Source organism: Tauraco erythrolophus, chromosome 3, assembly GCF_009769465.1.
Source record: "Tauraco erythrolophus isolate bTauEry1 chromosome 3, bTauEry1.pri, whole genome shotgun sequence".
NCBI classification, from domain to species: Eukaryota; Metazoa; Chordata; class Aves; order Musophagiformes; family Musophagidae; genus Tauraco; species Tauraco erythrolophus.
The window spans coordinates 8,104,107-8,129,298 of NC_141467.1; the positions used below are offsets into that span (position 1 = coordinate 8,104,107).

The window sequence follows — 25,192 nt, forward strand, 5'->3', positions numbered from 1 at the left end:
TTTCTTCAAGGGGAACCCACTTCTGCTCTTCTTTTGGGGGAACATTGTCCACTTCGTTGTCACTGCTGGAGGTAAATGAATTAATAACATGAACAAATAAGGAAAATTATAGCAAGCTAGCAACACCTACAACAAAACTGACGACATACACATGTGGTTAAATTCTGGATTTCTTCCAGAGGTGAATCTATGAAAAAAAAACCACCATAGAAGCCTGTTTCTTTGTTTTGTAAGCTGTATTTTTTTGAAACACATCATTTAAAGTTTATGCTTATTCTCTTTTAATCTTCTTCCAGTAAAACAAAAAGTAAAAGTAAACACTTTTAACCACTCCTCATGCCTCCAGCTTTCGGTACTTAAAGGGAAGTGAGTTTAAGGTAATCATCTTGTACAACAAGGGAAAAGTTGTATTGTCTCAATCATGTCTGCAGGTTTTCTGTTTCAGAAATATTACTTTGCAGCATTCTCCTGTGCCTGCAGATATTAATAACGCCGTGTCATTCAGACCAGACTATCAAACGAATTTACCGAACTAACTGCAAAGTAGAATTAATTGAAACTTCCTCACAGTCGAGTATCTTATCTTCCATCCGCAGTAGGTAAGTCGGGCAACTACTGCAAAAACTGAAGCCATGTGCATGTGTTTCACGGTGATAAACAGAAGTAATTAGAGTGCGAAAAACTCTTGATGCCACATTCCTTCGTCTACAGAATTCCTCCACCCGCAGTTTGTATTTCCTCTCCACCTTAAATCGGACGCTTTTACCAGCATGAAAATATGCTGATTGAAATAAACGAGCAAACAAGACACCTTGCCTGCCCGCTTGCTGATTAGCACGAGGGGACACACTGCAAACTTCCTGCGAAGTACGGAGCAACCGCCTGCTCTGAGCTCGGCCGCGGCACACGCGAACCCAAATCGTTGTATTGCTGCCTGCTGGAAACGTCGGAGCTGAGAGAACCAGGTACGCACGTGTGTGTTCAGGAGCGGTGGGAAAGAGGCTCTGGATGATGTTTATTTGGACGGGGTGCAGCAAAAGGGGAAGGTGCAGCGTGTGAACGTGACCTCTGCGGAGAAAGCGTCGGACAGGTGGCAGCGCCCGCCCCGTCCCCTGACGTTCTGCTGATGCGCTGCCCGGCTCGTTTTCTCGCTGCCTTCCTGCAAAACTGCCGACGTCGGGTTTTGCCGTTAGTCGTGTTCTCGGAGGCGACAGACCAGGAAATTCTGATTGAAACGCCCGTTTCGGAGGCTCTTCTCAGTTACGTGCAGTTTGCATCAATCAGTAAAGCTGTGCCACGGGAAGTCGTTTCATTTTGCGGAGGATTTCGATATTGCAAAATCTGGTTTCATTCCAATTTGGAATCGCAACATTTCAACATTTTCCATGAAAGGGAAAACCCTTGGGGTCACTGCATTTCTGGCAGGCTGCTGAAGAAGGAAGGGTACTGGAAACCCTGGGTCTCCCATCACGGGGCTTTCCATGTGCCTGGCAGGACTGGGACCCGGGAGCCTGAAAACCACAGGGTTTCCCAATTTCCCAGGGAGCTGCAAGGCTGCAAGCTGGTGATTCAGTTCATCATTCCCCAGCAGTCCGCACTGTGGTGATCTCTGGAGAGCTTGGTGCTGTAGCCCTAGCTCTGCTCTCCCACCTCTCTGTGTGAGTTGGTCCAGCCTGCTGCATCCGTTTGCTTCACAGCTTCGGATTTCTAGACGCGTTCCCAAAGTGCAGACCCTCTCTGAGCACCCCCTTCCGAGAACTGAGACCTTGGTATCCAGCTCTGTAGGGGTTTTGGAGTCAAGTGCCAAGTTTATGTGCAAAAACGTTGTAGCTGGCTTGTCTTCGGTGCCAGCCCAAATCTTTGTCAGTGCTGAACTTGACCTCCATGCAATTGTTTGCTGCCACCGATGCAGACCCTGAGGCTGGTGTCAGGCCTCAGAGACTCCCTGATGGCTTATTCAAACCCTTTCTCAGAGCACCAGTTGTGTGGGTATTCCAGCAGATTGCCTCCCCAGGGACACATGACCGCTGAAGTGTACGCTGCAGCCTTTGCACGAGGTTTCCAACCACATCCCCATCCCCCCTCCCCTTACTGCCCCCTCGACACTATTTATTTTAGGCAGTGCAAGCGAGATACAGATCTAGGCAAAACAATAACATGTCTGTGTGCCATATCATGCCTCAGTTTTCTCATCACACTGGGACATTCTTGAGTGCTTTCCGGGGCCATGCTCTCAGGAACACAGAGCCTCTTCTCTCTGGACCTGACCCTACAACGTGGACCACAGCAGTTTTCCTCTCCCGTTTGTGAGCCCTAACCCCTTCTTTCTTCTAGCATTGACATCAGACAGCCAAAACGATGCCACTTGGCACTATTTTCTTTAGCACATCTATGGCACTGTCTAAACGTATTGAAAATGTCAGTGACTCATCTAGTCCCTTACCTAAGATAGACCTTCACCTCTTTCACATATATACATGCATTCTTCATCCATCCATCCATCCATCCATTGCCTAAGCACTAGCCCCGGGAAAGGTCTCTGAAAGCGAGAGGTCACATAGCAATGAACAACTGGATGTTCTCTGTAATCAGAATCTCTTTGGAGGATTCAGTGTAGATGAGTCAACATTCTCCAACGGACAGAAAATTCTTCCTTCAGACAGTTTCTGACCGCAGAGAACTATTAAGTGCTGTACTTGTGATTGACTCCGAGAACGAGCGTGCCAAGTTGAAGTGACTGGAAGAGGGAAAAAGGTTTCTAAGGATGTGAAATGTTGCCGCCGTTCTCAATTTTAAACGTGCCTGAGGACGTGAGGTGCCCTTTTAGAGTATTGTGTGAACGTAGACACACTCTACACCCACCTCAAGAGCCAAATCATGCTTTTAAGGGCCTTGTCTGAGCATCTTCAGCTCCACCTGAAGTCAATGAGGGTTGACGGTGCTTAACATTTCTGAAAAATAGGCCTAATGTGCACTGGGTTGTTTTGGTGGTTAGCCAGGAGCTTAGGAAATACAGTCTTTTCCCTCCCTCTGCACCTTTGGGCCAATCTGTTTTCTTGCAACAACACAGAACAGTACTAAGAATTTATGTCTTTTGAATGGTGCAGACACTTGATGGAAACCTCCATATGTAGTTCTGGATACAGGTCTGCTGGGTTTTTTTGTTTGTTTGTTTGCTTTTTGTTGTTGTTTGACTATCTCAAAACTTGTTATGGAAAGAGACCACAAGAGTTTGGCTTGTTTACTGTGTTAAAACCCAGGCTGCAAGAGGTTATGGGAACGGCATATAAATACTGGGTGAACAGTGGAATTATCATCAATGCTAAAGGAGAAAGTTAGCTATGAAAAGCTCAAGGTGGAAATGAGGTGTTTCTGAATGGACAGCATCTTTTTAGGGGAAACAGTAGAGAGAGTTGTCTACCCCCTTCTTAAAGACAGAGCTTAATCATTTATTCAGGTTCAGATACAGTATGTCTGCTGGCCACAGCAGGGAACCAAAATCAGACATCCAGAAAATCTTCTTGGCTCTAAGGTCCTACAACTATCCTTTCTGCAAGAGCCTGTGCTATTCAACTGATAGAAAGCTGCCAGAAAAGGAATGCTATGTGAGCCTAAGCCTGCTCATGGTGAATTCATTTGAAAATTCAAGCAGATGATTTCAGGGTAATTATTATTATGTTGCTTGCTTCACTGCAGCTGTGATTTCCTTTTTGCATAGTGTAGACAGAGCTTTACAGAATGTTTCCCAGCACCTTCTGTGATAATTGACATCTATATGTAAACCCTGCCTATTGTTTCAGATAGCACAACATGTTCTTAATTGCATGTTTCAGATTAGAAACGGATTGAAAAATGAAAAGACAAATAAAGCAATAAAACCTTTAGAATTCGTTTCACTCCTTCAATTTTCATGTATATACTCTTGGGTATATTCTCCTCCCGTCACAGGCATGTGAACCCAACGGGTGTTTAATGGAAGCTTTGTGAAAAAGCTGAGAAAAGACCATACTTCTCTGAAACTGAAGTGGTACTTTGATATCGGGTTGTATGTGAGTATATGAGAGACTTTTTCCGTCCAAAGGAATATTGTCCGTCTTATTTCTTTTGCCCTATTATCTTTGGAGATTATTTACTTTTAATAAGGTGATGGCATAAAAAACTCGCAGGGCTAGATTGCGCCGCCTACGCAGAATGATCTGCAGGAGTCTGATGACTGCTTTTCCTCAAAAAAGGTCTCACATGCACGAAACCTGCCCCTGGCTGACCCTTGCTAGGATGAAGTCTGAAGACAAGCTAGACCTCTGCAGAGGTTTGATGTAGCAATGAAGGGCATAGAGTTGCTTAAGACATTAAGCTATAGGAGATATTGAAACCATGGCCTCTAGTGAAAGACAGAGAGACCTGCAAGACGTAACAGCATTGGTCAAGGCTCCGTGCCCAAGCCACGTCACCTCAGCAGCAACTCACTGTCCTAGCTCATCATCACCCCAATTAGCCGCAGTGGAGGCTTTACTAAAGCGGGTTTGAGGAGAACCTTATAGGTGCATGAAAGTAATATAGCGAGAAGACGTGAGGAGCAGGTGGAGATGACAGAAAGAAAGATCTGCATGCAGACTCCCTTTCTCCATTAAGAGAATTCTTGGAAAACAGGCTCGAATGGAGGATCAAAGCGCTTATTTTTTTAAATTGGAAAACAGAACAAAATTTGAAACACCATCACTAACCCAGTAGACCAGCAATAATCAGAAAGCCAGAGAATACTGTATGACACTGGAAAGGATTTTATGCAGATGATGTCATTCTTTCTTTGAATGAATGCTATTAATCTGCATCTGAAGCGTAAAACCATGAGGTAATGGAATACATTAATTGCTGCAAGCTGCCAGTGTCTCTAGGCCAGTGGTTACCAACGTTTTTGGAACCAGCCTCTTCGCCCTTTTCCTCCCAGCCCTCGTCCCCGGTGGATAACTTCCACCTTTGCCCACAGGTTCCCACTCCAGCTTTCCACCAGCCAGAGCCCTTCCTCCCTGGTGTCTCAGCTTCCTATGCTCCTGCTGCTTTTTTCTGCTGCCAGCTCCAGGAACAAGAGCAAAGACCCCAGCAGAACTTCTCCTCTTGGCTCAAGTGCTCAGCTGAGCCTCTCCTTCAACGTGGCCATACCTCGCTGGTTGGGAAGAGAGGTCCTAAGTTGCCCGAATTGTTCCCCTAGCTCAACTGTGGTGGTGAAAGGGAAGGTGAGGGCAGAGAGTCCGTGTGGCCTTTTTTTCCATCACAAATTAAACAAGTGTGTGGGAGCTCGTTGGTTCAGGTGGGAGCTCATTATTGCGTTCTTCCAGGTTCTCGGCTTTTGCTCAGGAGGGAACCTCAGGGGATTTTCAGAGCATTGTGTAAATGACCTTGGTCATTTACAAAACCAGTACAGGTTTTACAGTAATATATTAGAAGGATAAAGATAGTCCTGGCTATTTTTATGGCGGTATAAGTGCCAGATCTCTGACCCCAAGGTCTGGCCTGCCATTCCCTGAGGACCAGAGCTCAAGCTCTGTATCTCAAGTTGTAAGCAAGCAAGAGAATTTTATTTGTGCAGCTGGCATGCTAAGGTACTTAAGGTGTCTGAGGTCAGGTTCAGATGTCTGTAAGGACAGAGGCAACAAAAGCTCCCACTCAGGCCTGGGGTGAAAGGGACAAACCCAGACTGCTTCCGTAGTTCCTGCTGCAGGCTCTTTTTTGTCAGCTAATTACCAAAATCTTTGGAGCCCTCTTCTTTCTATCATTGGTAATCCATCCACATGCTAGCAGCCAAGCAGTTTGGAGATAGGAGTTGTGGAAGAGAAGACTGGGAGCCAGATTTTAAGGGATGACTGAGATAGGTGAAGACAGAGGAAGATGACAAGCTCAATAAGGAGATGAAGCCTAATGGCAAAGGAGGACAAGAATGGGAACTGGGCGAGGGGAGTCAGAACTGGTTCACCAGTGTGAGACTGATTGGAAAATCAGTCTGGCAGTGGGAGAGGGGAAAGGAGTCAGGATGAGACAAGACAGAAGACTGGAGCTGGATGAAGGGTCTATAGAGGTACCCTGGTGGGCTTAGAGACTTCTTAGGAGGAGAGCTTTGGAGTAGAGCTGAGACTGTCTGGGCAAGGAGGCAGAAGGCAGAGAATTCATCTGAGGCAGGGAGATTGTACAGTACGGGGATGCTGGTGAAGAAGGACTGACAGGAGCAAGAGACTCAGCGAGGGGAAAGTGTAGTTGGACAAGGAGCCTGAGATCGGGATTTGCAGCCCAAAGGAGGGAGGAAGGAAGGGAGGAAGGAAGGGATTTGACTGGCAAGGAGAAACGGATAGGACTGAGGAGAGCACCATCAGAGAAGAATCAAAACAGGAACATTGTAGTGGGTGGGACATAGTCAATCAAGCTGGGGAAGGAAAAGCAGAAGAGCACGTGCCTCTTGTGCACGTATTTCTTTGGTTCATCCTTTCCAGTGTCAGCAAATAACACTGAAACCCACTGGCAAAGTGTGTGTGTAGTTGTGTCTCACATACACACACGTACACAGACATGCACACGGAGAGAGATCCTGTCAAATACATGGGGCGATGGTCAAACACTGGGGGAAACTGTCCTTCAGCTCATGTGGCAGATGTCTTCAAGAGCAATATGCAGGTTCCTGCGTGCTGGGGTACTGGGAAACAACAGAAGCACATTTCTGGACCTTCAACAAGTTTTTGTAAACCTAGGAAAAAGCAGTCATGTAATTTTGGTGGGTTTTTTTTCCCTTTATTAATGTTTAAGATAATCAGGTCCTTAGTCATTGGGCAATGCTAGAATTAAGGTTGCAAAACCCTCTCAGTCATGAGGCTCATACCTTTAACTGCATCATCACTCATAATTGTTCCCTCAGGACTCTTCTTTGCAGGATGGATCTGCTTTGGGATAGATCCAGGGTTTACAGGGTCTCCTGCTTTGTTCAATATAAAAATTGGCAAATGTGTATTGCCTGAGACAAAGGACTGAGGAAGGAGAGTAGGGATTGTCAGAGCTGTATCTTGCCCTGGAAAACAAAAATCTGACCTTGGTTCTGCTCTAATTCCTATATGTTAATCAAGCATCGACAGTTTGACAGCTTATTTAAGAAAATGCTCTTATATTCTGTATTCTGAATTTCAGGTGCTGATGCTTACGTTCTCAACAAAAGTCAACACAAGTTGTTCCCCGATCAAGTAAAGTGCTGTACAACGCTAAAGCTTCTGAAAAAAAAATCAAACTGGGCATTTAGAATTAATGAACAAATGAATATTTGTGATACTCCAGTAGTGGGTGTTACGGATATTAGTAATTCTGTCTCCACCACAGGGTTTGAATGGCACCATTACTAAGGCTGTGGTACTATGCCTTGAGCAACACGGTGAAAAAAGAAATATTGAACAGGAGCTCGTTAATGGCACGATCAGACACAACGTTCTGGTTGCAGCGGATCCTGTCTCATGGGTTGCTGACCCCTCAGTTCTGCTGGCAAAGCAGCACATCTCTCTGTTCCTCAGTTTTGCAGTTATGGTCTGGCATAGCAGGGGCACTGTTTCACCTGCCCTTTAAAAGCATATTACACCCTCCCTCCTCCCCCCTCAAAAAAACCCACAGATCTTTTGACAGGGTTTGAGTTGGGAAATGACTACAGATGGAGCTGTGCTGGCAGATCTGAAGGTGTGATTACATCTCTGGCAGCGAAGGGGTGATGAGCAGCTAGCGGTAGGGCCAGGGCAGTAGACTCTTAATTGGGGATGAGCCGTGACCGAAACACGGCCTGACCCAGTGCCACCGGCATCCCACCCTCCACGACACGCGGTGTGGGGGTAGCCTTCACCCAGAGCTAAGGAGTGTGACGTTGGTCTCCCATGCTCACCATACAGAACTAAACTGACTCTGCGGGGTCACCTTTCTCATAGCGTGTCCCAAATACTGCGCGGTGAGCTTTACAGTCTGAATAGCGTTTTCCGAGCATGTTTTTGTGCATGAGTACACACAGATATACACATTACATAAAATATATGTGTATCATGCATATGTATGACTTTCCACGGAAAACTGTATCTTTTTGCTACCTTTTCTTTGATATGCACAAGGAAATACTCAAGGAGTAGATGAATCCTTCCTACCGTGCGGCCAAAATCACAACAAGTCTACCAAGCAGACCTCACAGGGAACATTTAAATCCCATAGGTATTTTAGAGACACTTTGTAACTTCTGGTGCTCCTTAAATATTAACAGCTGCTCTGGACTGCTGGATGAACCATAGTTTGGAAAGCTTTCTGTGCAGATCAGTGACATAACTGTGTCTCAGCTGATGAGGAAAGTTTCCTTTAATCAGATCATTGTGTAACATGTCTGATTCCCCGCGGAATTGCTAAGTAGTGTGTCCCAAGTCTCTGCAGCAGATGCAAGGCATAATCTGGGAGTGGAAGTGGAAAAAAGAAACGTGGTTTTTTAAGCTGTGCTCTGACTCTGAATCTTAGGCCAGTGGTGGACAAAATCAGTTTCCTAACTTAAACTGGAGTCCGAAAGCTTCTTTGATTTGTCCCAACTGTCAGTGGCCCCAAGAACAGTTTGAAAGGAGAAGCAAACAGGCTGAGTGCAGCAACCAAGCACCGACTTGTGGTGGGGGTGTGCTAACCTTAATCCTTATACCATCCTCAGAGAAGATATAAGGATATATAAGGTGCTCTGCTAACTTTGTGATAGCAAGTTAGGCAGCTCCCCCAGCGCAAAGCCAGATGGCTTTCAGGACGTTTTGGGTTGTCTCTGTTATTTCGAAAGGCTGCAATGCAGATACGTGGGCTTAGCTGGGAAACCTGCCCCTCTGCTCTGGTGTTCCTGGAGTGATATTCGTGTACAAAACACTTCTGTTTTGATCGAGAAGGCTTTATCCACTAAAAGGAGGTTTGACATTGGCAGAACTGTAATTTCCACCAACTGGTATGGCTTTTCTGCACTGAAAGAAGGACTAAAAGGTAGTTACAGCTCAAGATTCATTTTACGGATGTTTAAAAGACCAGAAGAGGTGCAACTCTAGAGCCAGACAGGTGTTGTGTGCAGGTCTTGAGATGGCTTACAAGACCAAGTCCTGGGACATGTTACCAGCACCTAAACCTTCCCTGAGGGAATTCGTTTTGCCTGTTGGGAGAAAAATAATCTGTTGTCCTTAGAAAGAGAAAACTCAGTTTAAAAATGGAAATAGTCTCCTGACAAACAGTACAATAAAGCTGGAGAAAGCTTCCTGTGGCACGCTGGATATGATAACCTGGAATAAATGTCAGTTGGTGGAAGGGGCTATCCACATGGTAAGCATTCATGCTACGTACAAGCGGTGCAATTGATTTTTGTAATCCCTGACAAAAGGAGATTCTTCTGAAGCATTGTCAGCCTGTGAAAAGCTTCCAAAGACCAAAGCTGCTGCTGAAAAGCCAATGGGGCGGCCAGCTTCCAGCTTGGCATAGGCTGCTAATGTTCCATCTACCTAAAACTGCCATTATAACATAGTTAGAAAAAATGTTTTTCATTTCCTGCTCTGCACTGATGTGTGGAGTTACTGTGTGCTGTTAGCAACTAAGTGCTGGTTTTCACTTCAGAAACAGATGCCTTTTATTGAAGGATGGATCCTGGCAGCCCCTCCATAACTACGGAGATGGAAAAGGGTGCAAGAAGCTGCCTGGACATAAACGTGCATGTACGGCACTCTTTCCATCGAGCTTGGTTTTCTTTTTCCACTCTCCTCAGCTTTAGTCTCTCAGATGTGAAGCCTCTGCCCCGATATGACCACGCTTACGCAGAGTGAAGAGGAGCACTCGTTGCATCTCGCCAGCATGTGAGTCTGCTCCTGGATGCGCTTAGCTGCAGTCTCTGCCCAAACCTTCTTCCTACGTGAAATTGTTGGTGTAAGAGCCATGAGCTGCTCTGTAGTTCCTAAAATATTTCAGACCACCTCCATCGAGGCATGCTATGCAGCCACAAGTCTCTACAGATCAGAGCATGATGGTCACTCATGGTGGCCGGAGTTCAGACTGAATCTGACTAATTTTCTCTGAAGTTGTTTCAGAAAACAAAACTGGTCTTGTCCTCTGCCTGGAACTAGATGATCTTTGAGGTCCCTTCCAACTCAAACCATTCTATGATTCTATGATAATCCTCTTCTGCAGTGGTCATGAATCACCCTTGAATAACTCTTCCATATAGATGGTTTTGAAGTTCTACTGAGTCACCTCTGCAATCTGGGAGGGTTTGCCAGAGCAACCCAGAAGGCACTGCCCTCTGTGAGTGCTCGCAGTGTCCCAAAACACTCACATGCAGCACCATGCGCTGTTCTTTGTCACCCCCACCTCTCTTTTCACAGCTTAACGCTGCTTTTGCAGTATTCTTGCTTTCCAGGTTTCAGTTGAGTTAGGTCACAACGTGACACGTTAACTTTGTGACTATCTCTGCTCCATGAAGATATCACCACCCCAAGGTATTGGTTATTGTTCCTGTGCCAGAGGTCACCATTCCCACCGTTCTGCCAGCAGGTGGAAATGTGCTTACATACACCATTTGCTTCTTTATGCAATAACTCAGTTAACTTAAACCACTAAAGAAGGCCATCTGAATGAGCCCACATGCAGCGGAGAACCTTAGGGAGTGTCCACACAACCTCTTCTGCTGGCAGAGCAGGAGCTGTAAACTCCATGTGGGACACTAACGTGCTCAATCCCAGCTGAAAAAACAGAGCTAGTAGAAGACATTTTCTCCCAACCTTGAAATCTGGCTAACTTCAACCTGGACCGTTAGTGGAGGTGATGCTAGGGCATGGGTGGGATTTCAAATATTAAAAAATTCTGACATAAACTAAATTAAAATCTAATTATACAAATTTGCAATGAAAAGGGAAGAATAAACATAGAATCTGAACTCTATTAAAGGATTTGCATTTGTATGGGAACATTTGCAAAATTAAATGTTTTAAAGATAATTTCAGATGATTTGACCAGGAATAATTATGGCATAAAAACACACTGTAAATACAGAGAAAACCAAATTAAGCTGGGACATGAGGTAAAGGAAGTTACTTGTAAGTGTAATTGTTTTATATTTAATATACATTTTCCAGCAGCCCCGAAATGTCTTGCTGCAGGATAATTAGAATATAACCTTGTCCCAGGAAACCCAACGGTTGCAAGCCTGATCCTGTGCATGTGTGCGTGCCTGTCTGCCTTCATGCTGCTTGTAACAACCTGACCCATGGCAAGGGCGAGCCCTGGGAATGGAAATTTTTCTCAAAATTCAAGCTATTTCAGGATTCAGTATGGGGTCCAACCTGGTGTCAGATACTCACTAGTGAGAGCAAAGAGAAAGAAAACAGCACATATATTAATTTTTCAGTGGGTTTTTAACTTAGGAAGGACCAGTGGCACCAAAGACCACAAATAATAGAGAGCAGTTTGGAAAGGTTACCCTTGTGGGATGCAAAAATCAAAGGGAGAAGCAATTTGGGGAAAATAGTCTAAAAAGTGAACGTAACAGGTAGTAGTGGGAGTAGAAAGCAGGAATGCAAATAAAAAGAAAGGTTGTAGGAAGGATGTAGGAAGCACAGAATTCTTTCCAGATATATAATGACTTGTAGCCAGGCAAACTAAAAAGTCTGTGAAGAGATTTTACAGTAGCCTGGATGTAGATTTGAATGCAGGCTATATTATTTGCAGCTTGGAGTTTTCGTTTAAAAGTACTTGCAATCCCTTTATTGCAGCTGCGTCTTTCTTTAACTTCTTAATCTTTTGCTTGCTGTGTGGCATCAGATACATTTTTAGAGTTAAGGTCTATTCCGCCTTAGAGGATCTGAAATCATAAGCCAGATGCTTGGAAATTAATAGAGTAGACTTAAGAAACAGAATGTTAATATGGTGACATATATATGCTAGATACTGTTACATATACACAACTATGTTTTGCAATTTCTTTTGCTGATTGACCTCCTCAGGTCCCTGAGAGCACTAACAGTCCTTAATGGCTCTGAGCAGCCTCAGCTGAGACCTCCACCCACCTTAAAAGCACTCAGAAATCCTTTTAAGCTCAGCTGGGGACCATCAGCCCTTGCTTGAGCTGTCTGGAGAAATGCTGGTCTCCACTTCTGGCTGGCTATGGTAGTCTTTTTCTCTGGAGCTCAACACGCGGACTGTTTTCCCAGCCTGAACCTGGCTCTGTCTCATCACCATGGCCCTATCTGGACATCACTGGGCCTGACTTGTGAACTAGCTTCTTGTCTTGATCTTGGACGTGCCTTACTACCATAATTATGCCTTATGGTCTGGACTCTTGGTTGGACTTGGCTGTTATGCCTGGGCCTGTCCTGCTTGGCTATGGGGCAGGCTATGGGATCACCTCAGCTCCTGGCTTGCTATCCCTCGGGGAACAGACCTGCTCTCTGACATGCTCTTCAATTACATATGTGAGTGTGTAGGGATGAGGCAGTGTGGCCATCGCCACTGAAACGACAGAGGATGGTGACTGTTGTCCACCCTGCAGAAGTGCTGCAACCAAAGTCACTTTTTTTGCCTAATGAAGGAGTCGTCTCTCACTGGATGCTCTTCCCCTGAAGGCAGGAAAGCAGCCAAAGAAGGCAGAGGTGAGGAACAGAAATGTCTGGCAGCAATGCTGTAATAACTGCAACGCAGGAAAAAATCTAGATAACGCTTTTATTTGCAGATGTGAAGATCTGTGGTTCAGATGTGGCTAGAGGACTTTGCCCACAAATAAAGATAATCCTGTATTCAATGTTTCACCTCGCTGGCTTGAGCCTGCAAAGCGTTGCTTGTCTGGGTAAGAAACGTGCGCCAACATGGTTCGTGTGAGCGCTTCCAGAGCCTGCTGTTTAGGTCATATTCACTGTTTCTTATCGGTCAGACCAACGCGCTCGCGTTTTATAGGTCAAGAGAACTGGGACTCTGCAGTTGAGGGTATATCTGCAGTAGGCTTGCAGAGTCAGCTTTTGATCACTTTTTGTCATCGCATCCAGGCAACTCTACAGCATCGAGGAATGTTTTTGGTCTCAGTAGCAAGAGGATTGGGCAGCGGGTCCTAAGTTTTAAAACACGGACAGTCATTTGCGCCTCTGTGTCCTTCCTGTGCTCCCGCTGGGAGCTGCTTTAGAGGTGTAGGCACCGAATGGTCAGCCGAGGGGGAGGATGACAGAGAAGTGAGTGAAGGAAGCTTCAGACCTTCCTCTCCTAACCTGCAGCTTCTCAAAAGATGCATCCAGATTGGGGGAAAGTAAGGTGGAACGCATAATGTCTCCTCATGCAATCTGGATAGGGAAAAGCTGCTTGGAAGTTGGGAGAGAAGTAGTGTGGGGAAGAACTAGATAGAGAGACAAAACACACAATAGCAAGATGGGCCCTGGGAATGGGAGTAGGGAATGGAAGAGGAATTAAAATGTGTGTGTAAATGGAAAGAGTGTTCTTAGAAAAGGGCTTATAGGCAGCTTGCAGGAAAAAGAGGAGATGCAAAAGTGGGTACTATGAGTTTGGCCTCCATAAACCAGACTGAAATTATCATGCTTCCTTCGTTCTACAGTCCGCAGCAGTGGAGCGAAGTGTTTCTGCATCTCTGGGTTTGTGTGATTAAAATGTTCTTGGCATCGGCTTTGGTTTTAATGTGATTGGTTTTTAAACATAATTAGAAGGGTTTTTACAGCTTTGTGTATTTCTATTTAAGAGACAACAAAAGTAAGGCACAGTTGTGTTTTTTACCAGAGGAGGATCTCTAAAGCATTACACCAGAATGGCACTATGGTCTTGATAATAAGATCGTGCACGGAGGAGCATTGCAGAACTGGCTCTGAATATTTGCAGACAATGCCTCTGACTCAACAAAAAGCACAACCTGTGGTTTGTCAGCCCCATTGATCTCGGTGCCTCGTTGTGCAAGCTGTTCACAGGATCAGATACGCAAAACGGAGCCTCAGATGGGGGAGGAGGGGTTCGGTTACGGTTCAATTCTCTGGGAACTTTTTTGATTTAGTAATGTTCGCTCTCTTTTTCCATTTGAAGTTGACTGCTGAGACTACAGTAAGATCATCAGGGGCTCTAGGCACGCGTGGTCCCACTAAGCCAAGGGATAACTCACGTGTTCAAATGATGCCTGTAAAACCTGATACACGAAGCCCTTAAGCACATGCTCTGGCTTTCCGAGAGTGGGCTCACTGGCATTAGCGGGACTTAACAGACACGCAAATTCTTTCCTGAAGATAGGCACAGGGAAAATTACTCTGTGAGGGAAATGCCTCTCTAGAGAGGGATTCACAGCTGTGCTACATACCCTTCCCTCTCCCTGCATGTTGGCACCCGAAGCCTTTAGGGAGCTGAGCTGTTCTTTGTGAGCTCCTCTCCCATCTGCGCCCAGCATCTGCCTCCCGTGGCTGGGTCTCTATCTCAGCACCTCTGGCCTTCCTGCTGGATTTCTTCTGGCCAAGCATTAACCTGGGCTTTTGTCACCCCCGTATTTTTAAGAGGTGAGTGCATGCTGTCCTTGGGGTTTTACGGGCTGGCCGGCCACTCCTTCTGTAGGATTTCTATGGCAATAATATAATTTGCATGTCTCAGAGAAACTATGCCAATTTAACCCCGTGGAGGATCCGATGTCTAAACTTTTGCTTTTTTTTGCCATGAGCTTATCTGCAAGCTTCATTGTGCATCAGTGTCAGATTCTGCTCTCCACAAATGCAATTAATCCGTCAGTATGGCTGTCCCACGATTTGATCAAAACAGATATATGCCATATTTCTGTGACGTAGAAAAGGCCTTAACATTTGCTGTAAAGACAAGGCTGGGGAATGATTTATGTCTGATGGAAATAAAGTGTGCTTTCTCTGTTGTACCACTTCTTAAGCCAACAGATGAACAGCTTTGAGGTCTGCTGGCGCACCCTCGAGCATGTTTTGGTGTTGCCCTTCAAGACATCACAGTGTTTAACCAGGAGAGATAGTCAGTTGCAAAATGTCTTATGCCTTCTCGGTGAAAAGGGGCTTCAACCGGGATGCGACAAGCCCATGGCACAAGCTTCTGGAAGGGGTTTAATGTGCAGCTGGACCTGAAGAAGTCTGAGCAGAGGCTGCCAAGCCAGCCTGGAGCAACAGCCCGGCCAGGTGGGAAACAGGGCTGGATATTGGCTTTCCAGGCTGCCTAGCAGCCTTTGGCTGATCCATGAAAACCAAACCCAAAATATTTGTCTCTTTACTGCAGTGAGAAGCCAGCCTTGAACCAGGTCTCTTATTTATATCACTGTTGCTCTCCTATGCCTGGTTTTCCTCTGTCTTGTACACTAAGTGGGTAATTGTTTATCAATGTGTGAAAACGGGTATAGGATGCAGTCATGCTGCTGTGATAGGATTTTGGAAAACGAGATCCATTGCTTTTGCAGCGTTGGCCTTGTAAAATTTTGGGACAGCTGTAAGACTGCAAGTGCTGTGTTTTCAACTTCCATTTGTTTGCTAAAGTGTGTTTTGCAAAGTTTCTACGCTCCTCAGCATTGCAGCCAAACACTTGTTAGCCTTAGTTTAAAAAGATGAAAATATTTAGCAAAATCACTGGCCACAGCTCGCAAAAATGATTTTTCAGGAGACCCCACAATCAGGGAAACTACATAGCAGGATTATTAACAGAAAGGCACCAAGATAATTCAAAGTAAAACCATGGATTTAGTTATCGTTGTAGCCATTTGGGTTTAAGGACAACTGAAGATCTCTAAACGACAGAAATAGCACAGCTTACAAAAGGTGCTTGTGATGCACCACTGCAAATACTCCATATATTATTCGAATGGTACTTCATAGTCAGGGGGTGAAGGCTAAAGGAACTTGAAGCTTTGTTGTTGATCTGCCTAACGATCTGCAGTATGCCTGGCAAAGTAAACATCCCAGTAATCAAAGAAATTTTGACTTGTTTGAGATTTTTCAATAGAATGGTGTATTGTGGTGGGTTTTTTTTCCTCCTCTTTGTGCGTTTCTTATATTTGCATCTGTACCGGGAAGGAGGCAAGGGAGAACACTTCCAGAGAAAATAAAAGGAAATAAGCAAAACACCACTAACCCTGCAACCTTTGAGCTGCTAAGCTAACCTAACGTTCTCAGAACGTCATTTTTAAAAGACCTCTCACATACGTGTCTGTGGCAAACATAATACTAGAGTGCCATTGAATGGCAAAAATCCTTGGAGAAGAAGGCACTGGATGAAATGCTTTTTAATCATTCAGATATGTTAACATGTTTATGTTTGAATCTAAAGAAAAAGCATACCACTAAAAGGATCTTGGCAAGGTGAACTTGTGTTAAGTGCGTATGTGTCTTCTGTTTCTTTAACAGATAAAATAAAAGGCTTAGCAAAAAATGCTGGCAAACCACACTGTATTTAAATGAAAGTTCAGAACTTAGAGCTGCTGAGGAAGAAAGATCAGAGCGAACTGCTGAGCTGAGGTGAAGAGGAGATGCAGTGGAAAATATGAGCAACTTCATGATAAAGTTCAGAGACGGCGAGGAACCCGACTAGCGCAGTTGGGAGCAAAAATACACGGGTGCAAAGGAGTAAAAGGGCTAAAAAGTACAGAACTTGCTGACCTACGGAGAAACAGTTCTTTCTGAAAAGACAGAAGCGATTTTCAGTGGAAAGCCAAAAGCTCTGGGACTTGCTTTTCATGGCTACATCTAAGCTGACTTCAGAGCACCGGCCCAAGCTCAAACTTGCCTCGTGTTTGGACACAAGATTGTGCTCAGGGCCTTGGGTGAGCTCCATCTCGGGGAGGAGGAAGGGTGTCTGAGCTGGCTCAGCCCTTTAATATAACCCCAACGGCATCATATCCTGCTTTGCAGACGAGTCTTTGCCTTCTCCCAAATCCTCCATCCGAGATCTCATAATTATGGGTGCTAATAATGCCCCTCTCCAGAGGGGCTTAATGTCATATCCCACAAAGCCCTGCTAGATGTGTGGTGTTCATCGCATGGTGGTGGTCCAGCCGGCTCCTCATCCTGTTCAGCGCAGGTCAGCAGCAGCATGGGCACAGGATACACCAGCTACCAAGGCTGCCCTTTGGAGAAAACTAGTCTGGTTTTAATTTATTTTTTTTTTTTTTCCCTCCTCAGACTTTGGTGTGCCATCACGGAAGGTTTGGCTGGGCAGGGAGTGCGGCCAGACTGCGAAGTGCTGAGGATGAGTCTCTTGCTCTTGGCCTCACCACGTTTCTCTGCTGAGAGAGAACGCCCCACATGGTGTGGGCACAGCACTTATCTCACCAGAGCTTGCCGTATCGAAGGAGACCTCAAAGAGACCTCTGCTAGAAAGCAACCTTCTTGCTTTGCTCTGTGGGTGCTCTCTGGTCTGATCTCTTGTCCTGTGACCAGACACGTGAGGCCTCATGTGCTGGGAAGAAGGCTGATGTCAGGCTGCGGTGGTGGTTTAGATAGGGTGAGGAGGAGCTGTTGCTGGGAAAGCTCCCCTGTGGTTAAGCCTGGGGGAGCATCACAGCAGTTGGGGCTCTTCCAAGGAAGGGGAAGGACAGATAGCCACCAAAACAGTTTTTAGCATAGCATCTTAAACATAGGTGTTCTTGTCTGAGATGCTCTGATATCAGTAAGATAAACACAGTGCAAATAACTAGATATGGTCTCAGTGATCACGAAGTTCGTTGAAATGTCTGGTTAATAATATCAGGAAAAAAGGTGAAGCTCTGTCAATGAATTGTGCCATATATCAGTTGAGTAACCTGAAGCTGGACAGATTTGCACCTTTCCTTGGCTGCAGGGGTCCACACCAGTGACTACCACACAGAGCTGCAGTGTATATACCTATATATAAGTAAAAAGTAAGGCTGGGTCAAAATTCTTTGATGGAACGTGTTTCCATTACATAATGCCAGTTTATCCAAATTGGAAGGAACCGATTCCACTTAATGAGGCAATACAAAAGCAACCTGCCTTCAGGACATCCTGCGAGGGAAGAAGATAGAGGACGTTGCTGTGCAAAATATTCCAACCAGGACCAGCTCCTTGCTTGGAGCAGCGCACGGCCAGGTCCACGCCATTGTCTTCGCCCACCTCCAGGAAAGCGTCTGGCCGTTGCTGACAAGGGCGAGTCATGAGTATCTGGGGTGACAGTTACTGCCTGAGGAAAGGGGGAAAACTGACCTTCTCCTGCAGCAGTGGTGGTTGCCCTATCTCTCTGGCCCTGCTGCAGGAGCGGCAAGTCCTGGAAATGCTCTGAGCACTGGCTTGTAGCAGGTGAGCCGAGATCTTCTGACTTCATCTGAACAAGCCTCAGAGCACAAGCTAATAGACAGCAGTTCTTCTAGCGAGACCTTCACATTAATTCAATGCAGACTACTGATGGAATTTCCCTTCTGTGAGAAAATCTCAACTTCTATAGAGAATTAGTGCTCAGTCTGGTTTTTCTTTTCAGAACTTCAGAAGTTCCCTCAAAAATTCCCTGATGCCTTAATAATAAAGATTCTCCAATGCGTGTCAGGATGTAATGTACAATAAAAAATTTTCACATTGGATGCTCAGCGTAGTTAAATTTACCACAGTGCTTCGCATTCAATATATACCAAGAATTCTAGCAAAAATCACATACTGTTCAACTAGAGATTTATCATGGGGTGCTTAACAATGAATTATTTAAAAGTACCGAACGTATCATGGTTTCTTGAGAGCCTAATGTGTGTATGTGTATATATTTATCTATAAAATACCTGTGAGCCATTGTAGAATATCAGTTTCTGAGCGTAGGGGTTTCAAGCGTAAATCTAGAAGACGTTTAAAAATAGATGTCCTCCTGAAAATGCAGAGCAGTTTTGGAAAGAAGAGAGCCTTAAAAATGATCCCCATTCAGATATACACACAGTCATTTAAAGGGAATCTGTATCCTGTAGGGCTCCTTTTAGGTGGAATTTTAAAAGTATCCGAATTCTGCCATGGATGATTTTTTTTTTCCCAATGTGCATATTGATGTGGCATTTTAGATCTCGCTGAAAACTTTTAAAGAATTTCCCTCATTTGCAGGTTTGAGAAGATTACTACGTGTTTCCTACTAGCAATCATCCACAGTACTTTTTCCAGAGTACTTTTCCGAGTGGGTAAGCACTTCCTTTTTGCTGATGGAAAAACAGACAGAAGATCAAGTGCTCTGCCCAGGCTAAACAGCCCGATATTGCCATCTCTTCCAAGCTTTCCCAAGGCCGCCCTCAGGACTGTATCTTCTACTTGCTGTAGCAGGTAGAGCAGCCTGCTGGAGGGTCACTGAGCTGGGTTGGAGATGTTTTTTTGGCCCCTTACCTCTGTTCATTCGAGGTGAGCAGGCTGAGGAGCATCACCAGCTCACAGCTGCCTCTTGGCTCGCTGTTTCCGATGGCCGTGGGAATAACCTCTGGGGCCCAACTTTCAGTTCTGCATTTTGTCGTCTGACCCAAACTAACTTTGAGATGACTGGTTAGATGTTCAAGGGTGGATCAGCTGGCACCATCTGACATGCCCCACACCTCCCTGGGGACCTGTCTCCTCTTTGACACCTCATTGAGTCATTCTTGTAAAGACACTTGTGCTTCTTTGCAGAAGGGTACCTACGATATTCCTGCGCCTATCCATGTGGTGGGAGGGCTGGATTTCCTGACTGTTGGATGCGATGCAGTTTGGCATCTTTTAGTAGAAGAAGAGTTTCCTGCTGGCTCCAGGGGGTTTGCTGTTGCCTTTCATTTTAACTTGCACGTTGGAGCATCTGTTTTGTACTTATTCAAGTCTTCACAAAGAAATGGGTGACTGAGGACTTCCATCAGCAGCAGCTGTGGTGGGTCCTTTTTTTTTTCAGGCATCTTGTGAGGAAGGATCAGCCTCTGATGCTTCCTCCCTGATGACAACAATCTGAAGCTTTCAGACAATGAGTATCAGAAGAAGGATCCAGATGCTATGTATCACAAAGGCCAGCAGGACAGGCTCTTGGAGGCAGCTGACCAGAACAAGTAGAGGTCCAGACTTGGTTTCAGAGGTCGCTTGATCTCAGGTTTGTGACCGGTCAGACTTGGCATGCTAATTTAAGCTATGGCACCTGCAGGACCATGTTCATCTTGATGCATTCAGGTCGATGGCAATTCTGCTCCTCAGCAGGTCAGACCTCACAGCTAAAAGCCAGAGGGAGAAGGCAAGCACAACCTCTAACAAAAACAAACAAACAAACAAATCATCACTTTCTTGTCACTTGCCCCATCTCTGGAAGTGTTCAAGGCCAGGCTGGATGAGGCTTTAAGCAACCTGGGCTAATGGAGGGTGTCCCTGCCCATGGCAGGGGGGTTGGAACTACATGATCTTTGAGGTCCCTTCCAACCCAAACCATTCTGTAATTCTAACTGGAGTAGTAGAATACAACATTTCTCTTTGCCAGTCTAATTTTTCCATAAATTCCATTCTGTGGCGAATACCATCTCTCACCCTGAGCGCCAGGTTGCAGACCAACCAGGCAGTGTGATGGCAGGTTGCCTGCTTACTTTTTGCCTTCTGCGTAGCGAACGCTTCTGTTGCTTCCAGGCAGGAGGTAGGACAGGCTATCTGCAGCAGAGAACCTGCCACCATTGTGAGCCATAAATGTTTTCAAGGTATGATTTAAGTGAACTCGAGGGGAAAAAACAGCCCTGAGACGGTGCCTGTGGCCAAGAGCTCTGACAGAAGTGGCCGCGTGTCGGTACGTAGCTCTGCAATGAGCTGCTCTGCGTTTTCCTGCCTCGGTTTCTCCCCTGTGAAATGAAGATCACAGCACTCAATCTGTCTTACGAAAATCCTGCATGATGGAACGCAGTTTGAAAGAAGGCCCTATGAAAAATTCCAAGCCTCTGGAAATGGTGGTCGTGTTCTCTCAAGGCAGGGTCTGATCCGGACACTAAACTTAACAAGGGAAGGATGGAGCACGGCCAAGGCACTTACAGCTGAGCACAAGGGCTGCCAGGGGAGGAGGAAGAAGAGTGAGGTGATGCAAGAAGTATTTAATTGGGTTTATTTGCTAAAGACATCACGTGCTGCCTCCAAACGGAAAACCTGATGGAAAACCCGAGCGGTAACGAAAAGTTGCCAACACCCCTTTATCACGCAGCCTGGATACAAATAAAACACAAAAGACCCTTCCTCAGCTCCAAAAGCCCAGCCCAGGCCCCCTTGCCTTTGGAGGGGGGGGGGAGGACGGCGTTCCCCGGCGGCGGCCGTGCCTCCCTGCCCCGCGGCGGGGCGGGGCAGCCCTTGGCCGGGCAGGGTGACCCCGCTCGGTGCACACACACACACACGCACAGCTGATGCAGGAACGCGATCGCCGCGGCACAGCCCCCACCGGCAAAAACCCGCGGCCCGGGCCAAAAAAGGGGCGCCGCGGCGGAGAGCACGACGCGCCTCCTCCTCGTATTTCCTCCCCCGCCCACTTCGCAGCGGCGGAGGGGCTCGGCTGCCGCCCGGGATGAAAAGTTAGCCGCGGCAGGATGCGCGGCGCGGCGGTGAGTTGTCCCGGCGGCGCCGGGGCGCGGCGGGCCGGGCGGGCGGCGGGGGCGCGGGGAAGCCCGGCCGGGCGGGCGGGCGGCGGGGAGGAACCTCCGGGATCTCCGCGTCACCCCGGCTCTGTGTGTGTGTGTCCGGTCGTGCCGGTGCCCCGGGGGCCGGGCCGCGGCAGGGGGGACCGCGACGCGCACCGGCGCAGCGCCCCGAGCGGCGGGGAGAGGGGGGGGACGGGGAGCGGGGCGGCGGTAACTTTTGCTCTCGGCGGAGGCGCTGCTTCGTGCCGGGCCCAGGCGCAGCCGCCGCCCGGGACCCCCTGAGGAGACACCGGGGCCGTTAAGCGGCGGCGAAGGGCCCCGCCGCCACCCCCCGAGGCGCTGCACAGCCCCGGGACGCCGGCCGGGGCGGCGGCGGCGTCGGGCCCGGCGGCGGCCGATGAGTGGCCGCGGGGTCCTACCCGCGGCGCCGCTGTTGTGCCTCGCGCTGCACCGCCGTCCCTCCCCCACCGGGCCGCGAGGAAACCCCCTCGGTGACCCCTCCCCCGACCCCTCCCCCACCCCCGCCTCCCCCCCGCCCGGGCCGGGAAAGGGGCGGGGCCGGGAGACCCGGTGACGTCACTGCTCCGGCCCCGCTTCCTGCAATAGAAAGTGAGAGAAGGTAAAACACCTCCCGCCCCCCGCGCCCCTCCCCCCGCCAGTGACCGGGGCGCCGGGGGGGAGGGGAGGGGCGGGGCGGGGCGGGGGAGCGCGTCTGTTCCCCGAGGGGAGCCCGGCCGATGCGCCGAGGCCGCCCGTGCCTGCCGGCCCTCCCCCGCCGGGCCCGCCCCGCCCCTCCCGCCTGCCTGGGGAGGCTCCCGTCCCCCCCCCGCATTGTGCGTGTCCCCCCCCCCCCTCCCACCGCTTCATCGCCCCGCAGCCGTGGGGGCAGGGGCCGCGGGGGGGGGAGGCTGGGATCCGGGGTCGATCCGCTCCCGTGTGGGACATGGAGCGGGGGAAGCGCCCGGAGGAGGGGTCTGCGGCGGGGGGGGCGGGCGCGGCCGGGGGCCGGCCGGCACGGCGGCGGGGGCCTGCGGAGGGGGGCCGTGCCGGGGGGCGGCGCCTTGGCCGGCCGGGGGGGCCGGTGCACGGAGGAGGGGTGGGTGTCGGTGCCGGGCGGTGTGTGTGTGTGTGTGTGTGTGTGTGCATGTGTGTGTGCGTGTGCGCGCGGCCGGGCGCGGCGGCGGCGCTGGGTCATGTTTGTGTTTGAGGTTGTCAAGTGAAGGAGGCTCCCGGCCCCCCCCCCACCCCCCCCCCGCCCGCTCTCCCCCCGCTCCCGCCGCTGCCGCCACCGCGCAGGGGTCGCCGCGCTCCCCGCCGCCGCCGCCATCAGCCGCCGCCGCCGCGCCGGCCCCTCCGCCAGGTTTGCAGCGGGCCCCGCGGGGGGGTGGCAGGGGGGCTCGGGAGGCGCCGTGGGGAGGGCGGCGGGGCGGGGGGGGGGGGGGGGGGTGCGGGGCGGGACAGGCGCTCTCCGCCGCTCCCCCCGCCGCGGCCGGCGCTCCCCTCTGCGCGGAGCTGCGGCAGCCACAACACAATGTGTCCTCCGGCGGCGGCGGCGGCGGGGGGGCGAGTGGGAACGGGGAGGACCGCAGGCCCCGCTCCCCCCGCGCTCCGCGCACCCCCCGGGGGTACCGGCTGCACCCCGAGCCCCAGGCGGGCAGCGCGCGGGAGGGTTCGTGTGTCTGTGTGCCCCCCCCCCCCCCCCCCATTGCAGCCGGGGTTTGGGGGGGGGGGGGGGGGGGGTGCCGCGGAGCCCCGGCCCGGTTCCTCCCGCCCAGCTGGCCCCGCCGCCGTCCCCGCTGGGTGCCGGGCTGCGGCCACCCCCCCTTCCCCCCCCCCGCCCCCCCCGGCATGTGTGCAGCGCTTTGTTCGGTGCGGCGTTGCAGAGGGGTTTTCCCAGGCTCCTCCCTCTTTATTCATTCATGTTTTTTTTTTTCCCTCTCTCCCTTCCCCTTCTCTTTGCAACCCTGCTGGCACATACCGGCGGCTCTCGGGGCCCCGGGGCTGGCCGCCTCCCTAATCTGCATTTTTTTTTTTTTTTTCGGGGGGGAGGGGGGGGGCGTGTGTGTGTGCGGCCGCTGCGTTTGCAAAGGCCCCGCTTCTCCTCGCTTTTTGCTCAAATCGAGGAGGGAATGACTTTTTCGCCTGGGTCGTGCACGGTCATCTCTTCCCCCCCCCCCCCAAGGAATGAGTCCTGCTGGTGAGCGGGGGAAATTGGTGGTTTTAAAGCGTAAATAAGATGTCATTTGTGCTGCAGGGGAGCATCGGGAGGTGCTTATGATTTACGGATAGCCGGGGGATTTCAAACTCCTGCTCCACGTAACTTGCACAAAGAAGCGACGGTCTTTTATTATCATCTTTAAAAACCTCAGCCCAGCGGCAGCCGGAGTAAAGAGGGGCTGGGATTCGGGGGGTGCTCGTTGCTTCAAGCAGTCCAGCCGCTTCTCTGCGTTTCCAGTTTGTGTCCGAGACCAGGAAAATGGACCTGTTAGCATAAGGTTTTATTCCATTTCTAAATCTTTCCGTTATCCTTGTGGATAAAGTGATGCGAGTGAACAACTTGACAGGCTGTGTGCTCTGTTTTGTATTTTTCCTTGTTTTCCGTGTAACGTGCAGTAATACCTTGGTGAATAACATTTTTTCCAGCCTTCCTTTGTGTCGGTTGCAGTCGGATTCTTCTCTTATTTGGGTCCTTTAATGCAGCAACAACAGACAAAAGAAACATTAAAAATTAATTATTATATTCCTCAACAGTCTGTAGAGTGAAGGGGTCGTTGCAAGACGTCTATTTTAAGTGGATTTGAATTCCATTTTTACAGAAAGATGGTTGTCTTAAAAAAAAACAAACCCCTGAGTTAATGCTTACAACAAATGCTAAAAATTCTACATATTTCCTCCTTGGAGTAGCTATCCTTAATCAACTTGTCTATATTAGGGGCTATTCTGAAGCTTATATAAATTTTTAAAATTTCTTTCTAGTGCTTACTAAAAAAAATAATCTGTTAACATGAGGTAGTGTTACTAAAAAAAATCAAAAGTGAAAAGTGGTTAATTTTTTATTTTGTTTAGCTGGAAGAGTGGAATTACACCGGTCATTTTCTTTTTTAAGTTCTTGTGCATAAGTAGTTTGCCATAGTTCTGTGGGAGATTTCACAGCCTGTAGGATTTCAGAAACTAAACAAAACGCTCCTTAAACTGGAAGCGAGTCGTAAGAATATTTGAAAAGTAAGAAATTTTTGTTACTCTTGAAAAAGGTGTAGGTTTGAGGATGCAAATGTAGGTTTGTGCCAATATAGCAGCAAATCCGTGTCTTAGGCTGTTAAAAGAATTCCTTGGTCCCTTGAGTTTTATCTGTACTGGGGCATTGCTGGCTGCAGCCTCCTGTAAATAAATTCAGGGGCTGCTGCAGCCATGTAGGACCGTGCCAGGGAACAAAACTTGCTGTGCAGCAGCTTGCAGGTGGGTCAGGAGCTGGTGTGAATCTCTGCTGTACACCGATATTTTGGGAGAAATATTCCTTGGGGAGTTCTTCCAGACTTGCACGCTCTGTGTAAGGAACCCGGAGGTGGCTGGTGTTACGAATAGGGTGGATCAGTGCTGATGCAGTGTATGTTTGCCCTCCACTCT

At 48.5% G+C, this 25,192-nt stretch overlaps 1 protein-coding gene and 2 long non-coding RNA genes across 3 annotated transcripts in view; all 3 read left to right on the forward strand.

The window, feature by feature from the left end:
* Positions 1-680: 680 nt before the first annotated feature.
* On the forward strand, positions 681-7,425 carry LOC147528960 (uncharacterized). Its single transcript, XR_015222072.1, has 3 exons — positions 681-965; positions 3,949-4,049; positions 4,988-7,425. It is a non-coding gene; the product is annotated as an uncharacterized LOC147528960 (long non-coding RNA).
* Positions 7,426-8,500: 1,075 nt separating this feature from the next.
* On the forward strand, positions 8,501-14,736 carry LOC147528961 (uncharacterized). Its single transcript, XR_015222071.1, has 3 exons — positions 8,501-12,647; positions 12,728-12,841; positions 13,774-14,736. It is a non-coding gene; the product is annotated as an uncharacterized LOC147528961 (long non-coding RNA).
* An 8,154-nt stretch (positions 14,737-22,890) lies between these two features.
* HIVEP1 (HIVEP zinc finger 1) overlaps positions 22,891-25,192 on the forward strand; it is a 123,527-nt gene continuing 121,225 nt past the window's right edge. The window contains exon 1 of the mRNA XM_086608914.1: positions 22,891-22,928. The gene's annotated coding sequence lies outside the window, so the exon portion shown is untranslated. The remainder of the gene's footprint in view (positions 22,929-25,192) is intronic.